The 12,032-nt window shown below is 38.5% G+C and overlaps 1 long non-coding RNA gene across 1 annotated transcript in view; it reads left to right on the forward strand.

Annotated features, from left to right (window-relative positions):
- Positions 1-9,134, forward strand: part of LOC103894347 — a 13,675-nt gene extending 4,541 nt beyond the window's left edge. Inside the window, exon 2 of the long non-coding RNA XR_657302.2 lies at positions 8,540-9,134. This is a non-coding gene — a long non-coding RNA (uncharacterized LOC103894347). The remainder of the gene's footprint in view (positions 1-8,539) is intronic.
- The last annotated feature ends 2,898 nt before the right edge of the window (positions 9,135-12,032 follow it).

Genomic DNA, 12,032 nt, shown 5'->3' on the forward strand with positions numbered 1-12,032 from the left:
GGGGGGGACCTCGAGATAATCTAGTCTACCACCCCTAAATTTTTTTTTCCAAAATTTTTTCATTTCGGCAAGAGGGTCCTGCGGTTTCTTCTGCCTTATTTAAACCATTTATATGTGGTACCTTAAAATAATGAAACCAAAGATAAATATATAAAATATATAAACTATATAAAATAAATGCACTTTTTAAAAAATTTTAAATCGTTTCATCCAAAAGAATGATCACAAAGTTCAACAGCGTAAGCAGCTATCGCTCCTTTGGAATTAATAATAATATGATAACTTATAGCATCTACAACTCTGAGTTATTCCATGATTCTTTAAAATCATCACTCTATGTTTTTTTTACCTCTTTAAAAACTGGTTTGATCATTCCATGTGTGAGCCACACCCTGAAAAACCGAAAGGCTTTGCACACCTAATTTGAGATTTAACCTAGTATCAGTGTTAAACCTGGTTCAGTCTGCCATTCTCTTGCTTAAACTGCTGTGGAACTCAAGGGTTTCTATTCGCTTGTTTAGCAAATCAATGTATTTATAATCTGCAGTGGCTTAGAACTTGATTCCTGCAGTCCAAGGTGTATAGTGTGCTTTTCTTCCACTAAAAATAATTGGGAAAAAAAGTTCACTGACTTCTTCTTCTTTTCAAGTGCATTGAATAGAACAAAAAGGGCCAGCTTGATAGCACTGTAAGCTAAACTCTCATAATTGTGCTCAGAGCAGACAACAGACAATCGGACCTCCTCACATAAACCCAGAAACCGTCAGCCTTTCACTTAAGTGCAGCTGGTTTTATGTGCTCTTGCTGAGGTTTTCAGCAATGGTCACAGTTGCTGATCATCAAGAACTGGACTGATACCACCCCTGATTGCTCCTAGACTTCTGAAAAGGTTTTGTGGGAATTAAAAAAAAAAAGGCTTATTAATTCATGTTGCTTTAGGCTATCATGATGCTACAGTCTAAAAGATCCTAGCTTTAGAGCTGCAGAATCCCTGGGAAGTTCAGGAGCCTGACTCTGCGGTGACCTTTTCTGAAAAAAAGGTCAGCATGCCACAGACAGACTTGCCAAGTCAACTGCTTTTCCCTGTAGACTAAAGCTTTGCGATCTTATCCGCAGATCTGTTAGGAAACTTGGCCGAGCTACTGCTTTTTGTTGTTTCAGGCTCAATTTGTGTGTTGAATGGAGTTTCACACTAAGTGAGAGTGATTTCAGTACAATGGAAGTAAACTTAGCATTGAAAGTGCTTAAAATTCGTCCTGTGGCTCCCTCTACATTATCTCCAAATTTTTATTATTTTAATGCAGATTTCCTAGATTCATTCATAGGTTTTGGTTCCGTACAAATCTCACTCTCCCATTTTCATGCTGCTTGTTCTTTTGTTCTCTCAAACTTGAGGGGGGTGGGACTTACTTGGTACATTAGGGAATGATCTTCCAACGGTTTGAATTAGCTTGGGATCAAAAAATAACCTCATTACTGCCACCTCATTATTGCTACCTCATTATTTCCTATGCCAAAGAGCTTTTAAGCACTGGGGTTTATTTCCTTTATTTTAGGGGAGCATTTTGGGGGTACAAAATCTGGACAGGCCATTACCAGCTAAAACAGTCCTAGAAATGTTTTGACAGTTGGGGGTGGCTTGGGGTGGCAGTTTTGCTTTGACAGTGTCTTGGGGTTTTTTGGTTTTAATTGAAGATTAAATTTGGGCCAGAACAAATATGTGCTCTTCCCATCCTCTTCCTTCAAACTTCTCTTTGTGAGATAAATAGACATTAATACTGAAAAGACTGCAGAAGCTGAAGATTTTATTGTATTAAACCTCTCTGGTATCATATTTTCCCCTACTTTACTTTATCTCTGTTCATTTGCATCTTAGATTAGGGTACCTGTTTAGGGTAAGAACTGTGTCTTTGCATAGTATTAATCAGCTAATGTATCTTTGGAGACAATTACGTGAATTTTTCTGTTAATATTTTAGAAGTAGTCTCTTAACCTGTAACAGTTATTTTTACCTATTAAATGTTTCAGGACAGATTCTCAGTTCTGCTAGGTCTCCAGACCTGTACAGAAAGCTGCAGAGATCTGCTGATTTATAGCCATTGCACATCTGACCCAGCATTCATGCAGATATTTCGCTGAAATATAATCTGAAACTAGGAATGTGTATGCTGCTAGTGACTTAAAACTTTATTTATGTGACTACGGTAGCAAAAATATATGCCAGTCGACAGTGGCTTCTATATTGGATATTGTCAGGTCATTGTCCAGTCATGCCCACACAGACTCCCTAATAGACATAGAATTCAGACGCTGGACACAGATACAGCATTGGAAAGTGGGAGCTCTGAGGTTGCACTGACAGGGATAGATGAATCATGGACTGATCCGAGTAAAAGATGTTACTCTCTTAATTTTTTATTAACCTCAGAAGCCTCAATCAAGGTACTTACAGCAGAGTAAAGTATGAATATGTTAAATTCCTGTGTGAGTCACAGACCAAATCCTGTGGATCAAAAGCTCAGTGGCTGAACTTTGCACTGCGCTTTATAAGAATAACTTGCACTTGAGAGTCCCAGTGATACCTGTCACTGCTGTGGGTTCTGTGTTCAGACAGCTCTGCAGTGTTGCAGCTTGGCACCAATATATTCACCTAGAATTTGTTATGTGCTCTAAGGAATAACTTGTCATCAAACCTGTATATCAGTAGCTATATATGTAATGAATAAAGATAGATTGTTTTCATCCATGGCAAAAAAGCAGGGGGCTGTATGTCAGTTGGCTGTTTAGTTGTTTTATGATTCAGTTGGCTCAATTGACTCAAATCAGGTTTTATGATACAACTGGCTCTTCAGTGTTTTATGATACTTTTCCCATCAAGTTCCATTTGTTTCAGAAGGGTGACAGATCTGAATTTGTGAGACTCCTGTCCTTTGGTATTATGAGAAGGACATAGTGAGATATTTTGAGTCTGGCAGCACCACTGGCTATTTTGGCTGGTGTTGTGCAGGGTGAAATGGGATTGGCCGTTACTAGCTCCATGCGTGTGTTGTAGCAGCAAACATTTGGTTGTCTCTGTGGGTTGTATCTACTGACAGTACACTTGTGGTGCTGTCCAGAAAAGAGGAGGGAGACTAGTGGTGATGCATAACATAATGCTCAAATTTATACAATTGCTGTGTTTCAGTAATTGAGGGAATGTTGGATTTTACAGCATGATCCCTGATCAGCTGTGAAACTCTGGTACAGCTTTATGAAGAACTGAAACTTTCTAGCAATCATTTTGCTTATATGCCACAACTTTTTACACTTTTTCACAACTTCTTAAATAACCCATCTTTCAAAAGTTACGGATTTGCTATGACTAGCCATTCATAAAAAGCCTGCTACCTTCTTTTGTCTGAAGAGAAGTTGTTTAACAAACAGACATTCTGCATTGATCCACTGTCTTGGCCAGGTAAAAATGGCCATTAAAACTGCAATATTCCAGCTCAAGTATTTTGAAAGAACTTGTATAATCTGCTCCTCTCTTTTTAATGTGAAAAAATGTCTGTATTTTTCTAGCAGGTTTTTTTTTGAAGAACAGCCACAACAGCATGTCACAGGACAAACTCAGTGAAAGCTACACAAGGGTAAAACCTGGCCCACTGATACTGAGTTTATTTGAAACTCCCCTCCTGCACACAGTCATCTGAGGCATTTGGGTTTGCAGTTTTGCGCTACCACACCTGTGTTAGTTACCTGGCGAACACATCTTTTACATTCCACATGTTGTCTGGCTCTCAGTCCACACACAGATGCATGCACGTATATTCACACTGCAGTGAGCACACATGATCAAACAGAACTGATACTGTGCAACAAAACACAGTAGAAATGTTGAGGAAAAGGCTATGTAGAAAAGACTTTTAGACAACTGTGTTCACCTACGTGTGTGTAAGTGAAAACAGGCAACTTTGTCTCAACACTAAAAGAATTTGTTGATTAAAAGAAGATAACCAATATGCAAAAAATGTGTGTTGTATGCATAAAATGAATGTGTTACCTATGTGTTTGGTATTCCATAGCATATGTGAGATAAAATTCAATATGCAATTAAGTGAAATTGTTTACTATATTTGGTTAATTCTTCCCATTCTTTCATACCTTAGTGTTCAATGATAGGGATTCAAGTCTGCGACATCTGTTCTTGACTTACAGTCTGTGGCTTTTAGAGAGTTACAAATGTTCATTTGCAAAAGCTACGTGGAAATATGTATCACATGTAATATAAACGTTGTGCAGTATCCACGCTGTGTCAGCTCTGTTAACTAGATGCTGACACTAGATTTATTGGAAGATGAGACTTGAAAATTAACCAAAACAAAAATACAGGCCTTCTCTCCAAGCACTTGGAGGTCCTTGTGCCCTCATAAAAGAACATTTAAATGGACTACATACTTATGGAATTTTGGTATAATGATTTTTTCCAGAGAAAACTTTGTTTCTAACAATGAAGAATGTGGTGGAATATGTTCCTTCCATGTTTTATTTCTTCTTAGACAATTTTTTCTTCTTTAATGAACTATTTACTGGAGATGCCATTTTTTACAATAGACATATTGATAATTTCAAATGCAAATTTTCGCAAAATCATCTTGATTTTTCTGAAATGGAAACTAGTTGAAATATATTGTGAACATTTTCCTCCAGTGGTTTCAAGTCTATCTAAACACAGGCTATGCTCACTATTATTCCCTACTGCCAATATTTGATACCATAGTTAAGGTTATATCTTTAAAGCTGATAGTGATTGTTCTGTGAGTTAGCAGCAGAGTATTATTGCTGTTGATACAATACATTCATAATTTATTGCGTTGCTATATTGCTTTTATGATTGTCTCTATGAACTATCTTCAGGATTTAGTTCAGTTTTAATCAGAGAAGCAAAGCTAGGCAACCCCTGTCTTATATTTCTATTTGAAAAACAAAAAGTCAGCAGAAAAACTTTTACATAGAAGAAAATAAAACTGGGTGAAGAATCTACAGAAGCAAGCTTTACCTTAAGTGAGCTCATCCCCCTTGCATCCTTTTACAAGCAGCAGAAAGAGGCTCCTTCTGACAGTAATTCAGACAGTAATTCAGAGGATTAATTTTTCTAGAGAAAAGTTAGGCCTGTGGAAATGACTTTCAATTTTCTCTATTAGAAACAAGTTCTGCTTTGCTCCAGACTACAGTATTCAGCACTGGTAAAACACAAGACAGAGAATTATAGTGTTTGGCATCATCAGATAGTGCTTGTCTAATTCATTGCAGGAAGGGGAGGACATATATCCTATTGTCCTTTTTTTTTTTTTAATAGGGAAAGTACTTGAACCCATTGTTGCCATTAACTTGATGCAACCCTAGATATAGAAAGTGATTCTATATTTTGTATACTGAATATATAATCCCATTCTCATTTCTCACTGTCAAAGATATCTAGTGATCTCATGTGGAAAGTTCAGAGTGCTGTGTCACGGTCAGCATATTTGGTTTCTTTGGAACTAGGCAACCCCAGCTTACTCTATTCTAAATAACAACATTTCTTATTAATAGGGTTCTTTTTAGAGTATTGATAGTACTTGGCAGGTATGGAGGACTGCGTGTGCTAGATGATGGCCTAGTTAATTGTGGAATTTGATTCTCCTTTATTTCATGAGCTGACTTGCAAATTCTTTCTCTTTTTATCAGAGAAGCTTTTTGCAAGCACAAGAAACCAAACTGGGAAGGAGCCTGGGATTTTTGTTCTTAGGTCTGGTAACAATCTCATGTCTTGCAAAGATCCCACGGCTGTCCTGACTTGAGGAGTGTTTGAAAAGATCTGTTAATGCACTTTATTAAAACCATCTAATTTGAAGACAAGACCACAAGACTCGACCCAAAGTTCTTTGAAGGTATCTGGAGAGCTTTCAGTGATTTCACCGCTGTGAAGAAGGCTACTAGACCCTTTGAGAGGGAAACAGTTTTCAATTAGTATGAAAATATCTGTGGTTCTGTTTAAAACCTCTCTTCCAGCCTCTCCTTTACTTTATCTTGCCAATTCTATGCTCGCTTCTCTCCTGACCGCTGTAGTGACCAAATTGGTTCTTAAACTCAAACTGCAAGCTCCTTTTGGTGTTTTTCAAAGCTTCGGGATACCGTTCCTTTCTCCTTCTAACAATTTTAGAATGAGCAGCCAGATCCAGAAGTCCTTTTTCCTCTCCATGTGCCAGGAGTTTCAGAGAGGAGAAGGGAAGAGGATGAGCAGAGGAGCCTTCCTCCACAGTGGTAGAGGAGGGTTCCTTTCTCAGGCACTTCCAAACATGTGCCCCGTTCTGCAGCCTGGCGCGATGTTTATAAATGGATTTTCTGAGTTCGTGACCTATTTCAAAGCAAGTGCTGGATGCCAACACATTTTGTCCTGGCTCATCTGTGAACAGTGGGCACCTGTTGCACAGAAGGTTCTTCACCCAGGCCTCTCCAGCGGGTAAATCTAAGCTTCTATCTGGATAAGAAAAGGTCTTGAATAAAAAGGAACAGTCCTGGGTGAATCAGATAGAAACTTAGATGATATTCAGATAAGATCTTTGGGGTTTTTTTAATTATTATTTTCTGAACCTTCAAGCATGTTTATTCAAGTGACATTGTTAAAAGGCAGCTTGTAGAAAACCCAGTTAGGATTCCATAACTTTTAAGTGCCTCACATGGCCAGATTTCATTTTACTTTTGGCAAAATATGGAAAAAAGGAAGGCCGATAGCTTTAAAATTTAATTTTGAGTACATTTAATTAGATGGCAATTAGATTTTCCTATAACCATTCAGGTTCGGGGCAAAATTTTACAAAGCCAACATAACATGAAAGCATTACCCGCTTCTTAAAGTGCAAAACAATGCATGAGAATAACCACCAGGTGTGTGTCTAAACTGTCACGCTGTTAAGAGGAATCTGTGTATAAAGTTTTTTTTCTTGACCATGAAAGTCAAAGGATTCACATGTACCAAAGTATGTTTCTTAAACATACATAGAGTCTTTTCCATGTCAGTTCCAGAGGCTGCAGTCTGCAAGAGTAGTGTATGGATTGGGGATGCTGTTGGGCTAGTGATTCCAAATTGTAAGCTGAAATTAGCTCAAATTTCTTCTAAATTTCAGAGGTTTTGCACACAGTGGGGGAGATTGGGCAGTGCTTAAGAGAACAGAGAGCAAGATACATGAGATCTGTGAAACAGCAAGAGGTGAGATTTGATTATCTGATCATGGATCATTGTATTTTTACCACCTTGGTGATTTAGCACCATGCTCTCCTCCTCCTCTCAGCTTCCCAGCATTCACCAATAGCCAAAAGAAATTTTCAGTTTGGTGCACAAAAATCTTGAAAGGACTTGGATGAGATTCCTGTTAGGGCAGAAAGAGGCTTTGGAAATGTGCTGTCATCCCATCAGCCCACAGAAACACTCCAAAATGCCATATTCTGTGGGAGAGAATGGAAAGTATCTAGAGCACCAAATGTGGCAGCTGGAAACGATTTAAAAAAATACACAAGATGGGTAGGCCAGTAATGTTATGAGGGGTAAGAGAGGCAGCTGGGAGATTTAAAAGGGAAGGCCTGAGAGCAGCTGAAAGATGCCAGCAGTCTGTTAGCAAGAGTGTCTGAGAGCTAAGTGGCTGTGTGTGATGAGAAAACATGCCAAAATGGTAAGAGAAACAGCTGGAGAAAAACAAAATTTCAAAGCCTCTGAAACAGGGATGGATATGCAAATTCTGCCAACACTATTGAATGAGTAAATTAATTTTTTTTTTCTCTCTGCTTTCATAAGTTCCTTTTGTTTTCACAAATGACCTCTTTCTGCAGAGTATGCAAGAATCCTTTTCTGCTGCCTCCTCGTCCTCTTGATCTTTTGGGTTTTGGTTATTTCCTCCACAGAAAATAGGTATCTGAACAATACTATTTCACTTGTTAATAGTCTCGTAAGCCATTTTGTTTATTTTTCTATTTCCTGACCTTATCAAGACTTTCCCTGCTTGTCATTCTGAATGTGAAAACCCCTCAGTGGAATACCATTCTCTGTGAAGAAAATGCGCTGGTAGCAGTTGATTTAAATAGTTCCAAATCTCATTCTGGGTAGGACCTATAAGATTTAGATGGCTTTGTATTCCAGAGGGCTATCTGGAGGAGTTGGCAGGCTTGAAGGGTCTGATGAACAGTCTCTAGAATTTGGCAGGGTCTAAAACAAGTTTGTAATAAGAACGTGGTGACTTTGGAAAGTAAACTATAAAAGTGCACAGTGGGGCAGATTTTCAAGGCTTTATGCATTACAATTGCACCTGTATTTTTGCATGTATTTTATTATACATAGAGCTTATAATTTACTTGCATCTGATCACATATTTGAATCTAGTCTGGGTGTGTGCATTGGTGATGTAAAGACATATGCCAATATCTGTATACAGTAGCATGTTCTTTACCTTTGAAATTGTGGCTCTGCTGTTTTTCAGCTGTGAAAGCAAGAGACAGAATGTGTGTACTTTTTTTTTTTCCATAGATCATAAGGAACAAAGAGCTTATGTGAAAAGAAGAGTACAGGAGAAGATCTTAATAGATTCTGTCCCATCAGAAACTGAAATACAGCAACATGAAAAGAGAAAACATGCTGTCTAGCTTCTCTGAAGCTGTTTGCTAATGACCTCCAATGAACTAGAAGATGTTAGGGAGCGTAGTCTCAGCTTGAAGCCTGAGAGAAGAAAACATAGGCAGAGAGAAGGATGCAAAGAAAGTGAAAGAGAGAATGGAGATAGTCAATAATTATTTTCCAACAACAAAAAAACCCTAATCAGGCAGCAAATTTTTGATAGCTTTCATGCTGCCTGACCTACAATGTTATGTCTAGGCCAACAGGAAAAAGAGCAGCAGTTTTGGAGGGCATGAAAGTAGACTCACAGAACAATAAAATAATAGAGCAAATTGAAAAGGGGAGAAGGTATAAAAATGCAAATTAAAATATATTAAATTGAGCATTTTATAGAAGATATCTGAATGATTGCCACTTATTATTGGTGAAATATAACTCGTTATGTAGCATATACTAAATATTTTAATAAAGAAAATAATAGGGTCAGGTCAAAAGATTTTCAATCCAATCTGTTAAAATACCAAATGAGACAGAGAGAGCTAGAACATTTGCCAGGGAAAGTTATGCATGTCTGGCATAGGGAAAAATACTTGGAATGAGTGAGAAGAAATGTTCATGGTGTAAATTAATTGTTTTCAAAGAAAGCATTTAAATTAACCTTTCAGATACCTGAAAGCCTTTGAGTGTGTATTTTAAAAGAAGATCTTTTGTTTTGGAAGCCCTTGACATTATATTCCCTAACAGGAACAATTAACCAAAAGCATAAATTTACAAGAAATTTTACATATAAGATCTAGTGTTTCACTTTTTATGCTTAAGTAAATTTCTCTCTTGGTATAAGAAATTTCAGCTTCCCTTCCTCATTTTCTCCATGATTAGCTGCAGACTAGGCAACTTATTATTCTACATTCTGCTGTAAATATAGTTTTTTAAAAAAACTATTTTTAGTTTTTTAAAAAAATGAGTTTATGAGAAATGAGTGCAGGTGCACTTATCTGAAAAGAAGTGAGATAGTGGATTTGAGAAATAATGGGGGAGGCACTGTCCAACTGTTTTTTCAATGCAGTGCTTTTGATAGTTGAAATAGCTCTGCCTTCTACATGTCCTGCTTTCCAGCCTGTAGGTTAAGAAGGTCTTTGCCAGTGGCTTTGCACCACCTTGTGACTTAGGAGAATTTCCCCCCAAGAAGGCTGTCCGGGTTGATGTAGCTGTAGCCCTTGAGAAAGAAGGAAGATTTCAGTTGCAGAAGGAAGAACGGTTTGCTCAGTTACATTTTTAATTAAAATGAGGCAGTGGTGGAGAGACTGAATTTGCAGGACCTCCTACAGCAGGAGCATGAGCCTGTAAATCCAGACAAGCTGCTATGAAGTGTACAAACTAGAGATGCGCCTAGGTGGCTCCATTTAATGGAGTGTAATACTTCAGTTTCGTAGTTGGCATGGTTCCCCCACATGCTGCTCTTTGAGTGATCTTACTCCATATTATTTCTCAAAAAATCCCAAGGTGGGGGTGCTTTCTACCACTTCTCAAGAATGAGAACAGCATGAGAGATTTCACTACTGATAATTTTCTTCAGACTCTGGGGAATAAGCTGAGCATCACTTTAATATTTCTTTTTCCCCTCATCTCCTCTACACCAAGTCATTATCAGAAGAGGACCCAAAGTTCATCACAAACATGAACATGTACCTACCCTTTTCTTCTTTCTAGCACATCACATTGAACAGCAGAATTATCCTTCCACTAAACACACACAGGTGTTGGAGTGTGTTCCCATACTACAAATTTTGGAGCAAGTCAATGCCTGGTAGAGCAAAGTGCTGTTTGGAGGGTTTACATGCAGCTTGCTCTGCTCAACAAGGCCTTCGTGAGTTGTTCTCTGGGGTAGTCAAATGGTCTTGCAAACACAGGTAATCCTCTAAATACCAGGATCTGTGAACAGTGCAGTAAAATAGTTATTTTCTTGAGATCATTGCTGGTTTAGGAATTAAAAGTCAGTTAGTATCATTAAATCTTTGCCTGTATGACTGATAGAACCTGAGACTTTGCAGGTAACCCTGCCTAGATTTAATAACATCCCACTGAGAAACAATTTGTTTTCATGTTGGCATATTTATGACTTTCTCCTTAGGAGTCACCAAATGGGCAATAACTACCCTTGTTCTCAGCCGGTTAAGACCTGGAATATCTGCTCTTAGTTTTCAAACTCCAAACAATCGTACCATGCTCATAAGCACATTAAATACCACAGTAAATCTCAAGAAACCATGAAAATTTTTTGATTTTTGCAAGTAATAGCACTTTCACCACCACTGAGCAGACTGTACTTCTGACCCCTTTAGAAAAAACCTCTCTGGCCTTCAGCAATTCTCTCAGGGAATATTCATGCAGATCTTCTGTTTTCAGTCTGGGCCCTGGCTCCAGGCCCTGGGTATCGAGCTCATCTTGATTGCGCCCAAAGCTTGCTATTCTGTTCTCTCTGCAGCAACGGCTGTAGCAGTTAGCAACCAAGCTGTCCTGCTGAAACAAAATATCATTAATACAGTGCAGCTGCATTTCAGATAAACCATATCTTAAATGCAATAGAAGACAGAGTAGAGACAGTGCCTGCTTCTCCGTAATACTGCCATTCCCTGAGTTTAGGAAAGCCAGATTCCTTGAGGCTCCTCCACTCACTCTGTTTGTATCTCTGCCAACCTGTATTCTTGAAAACTGCTGGCAAGCGCCACTGCCATTGTCAGGATCAGACCAAGGCGCTGCATAAGGTTTGCATTATATTGAAGACAAGATACAAGATCTTTGAAGCCAGCTTCATTCTTTGAAGTTCCAGTTGGCACCAAGACTTTCTTCCTCAGAAGGTCACTACAGTGCTGCTTTGTTTGCCCTTTGCCTAGCCTTTATTAAGCTAAACCAATGCATTCACACAAGAAAGCCTTTCAACTGTGGTGTGCTCTTCTCAGGCACTCACTCAGCTGAGCTACTGCAGCCACGTCAGGGGCAGCTCCTTCCTGACACAAGCCCTCTGAAGGCTGACGGGCACGCTTCTGTCTTCACACTCAGCCGCTGCTCTCGGAGCTTTACATTAGATTCTGATTTCTTTTGGCAAGATCTGAGGTGTTGTTAGAGTAGACAGGAAAATTGCTGCTCTTGATAAGGTCAGAGGAAAACCAGTTTCAAGATACAGTAGTGTAAGTGGAACTGGTGACATTTACAGAAGAATAAAGCCTGGAGATCTTTGTACTCTCTTTTACATGAAAAACAGTATAAATTGTGATGGCACTCAGGTTAGTGAAAGGATGCACTTTACAGAAAATGAGAAAAGAGTTTAATTCATAAAGGAGTTTGCTAACAGAAAAAAGCTAATACTGATGAAAATCAGGAAAGAATAATGCATAAACTTGCATAC

Source organism: Aptenodytes forsteri, unplaced genomic scaffold (assembly GCF_000699145.1).
Source record: "Aptenodytes forsteri isolate BGI_AS27 unplaced genomic scaffold, ASM69914v1 Scaffold63, whole genome shotgun sequence".
NCBI lineage: Eukaryota > Metazoa > Chordata > Aves > Sphenisciformes > Spheniscidae > Aptenodytes > Aptenodytes forsteri.